We start from the raw sequence: 804 nt of genomic DNA on the forward strand, positions 1-804 counted from the left end.
CGCTGAGGACTAGGGCTGGACCTAGCCTGGCCCACTCCCCACATCGGGCCAGGCCGGATCCGACCCGACCCATGACGGTCCCGGACGCTGATCGGCCCGTACTTTTTATTTTTCTATTCAATTTTTTTCTTATTATGTTTTATCTTTCTGAAAAATCTAAACTCAATAAATTTATAATTTGTGATAGAATTATCTCAAAAGATAAAAGATTCACAATATTTTGAGTGCTTTCAGTAAATCAAAATGACTGTAAATATTCATCAAAATACGAATAGAGCTTAAAAAATCTATACTACTACTAAAATTGCAACTCAAACACCTGGAGGTTACACTGGAGGTTACAATTTTTAATTGAATTGGTACTTAAACTATATCAAAATATAACTATCATCTAAATTGGGTCGTGCCTACTTCTTTATTCGCGGATTTAGAGCGAAACCCAACCTGACCACCCTCAACTCGAGTATATCACGAGCTAGGGTGGGCCCGCCTACTGTGGGTTGCGTTGGGTCTTGACCCAAGGCGGCTACGCCGGCTCGGCCCTCTATTCGAACCAGGCCATACCCATCGCTATCTACCCCCCACAAGAATAAATCGCTGGTTCATCTAACTAAACCGAACCGGATGCAAACCGGTCCAAACAACCCACTCTCCGTCTTCCTCCTCTTTAAGCACTTTCTCCCGCCAAGAAAAAATTTTTCCCTGAAAACCCCCAAATCAAGAAACAAAACCCTAATTCAAGAATCAAACCCCCAAATCGCCAATCCTAACCCTAATTCTCCAATGGCGGACGAAGAGGAGCTC

This window comes from Asparagus officinalis, chromosome 10 (assembly GCF_001876935.1).
Source record: "Asparagus officinalis chromosome 10, Aspof.V1, whole genome shotgun sequence".
Lineage (NCBI taxonomy): Eukaryota > Viridiplantae > Streptophyta > Magnoliopsida > Asparagales > Asparagaceae > Asparagus > Asparagus officinalis.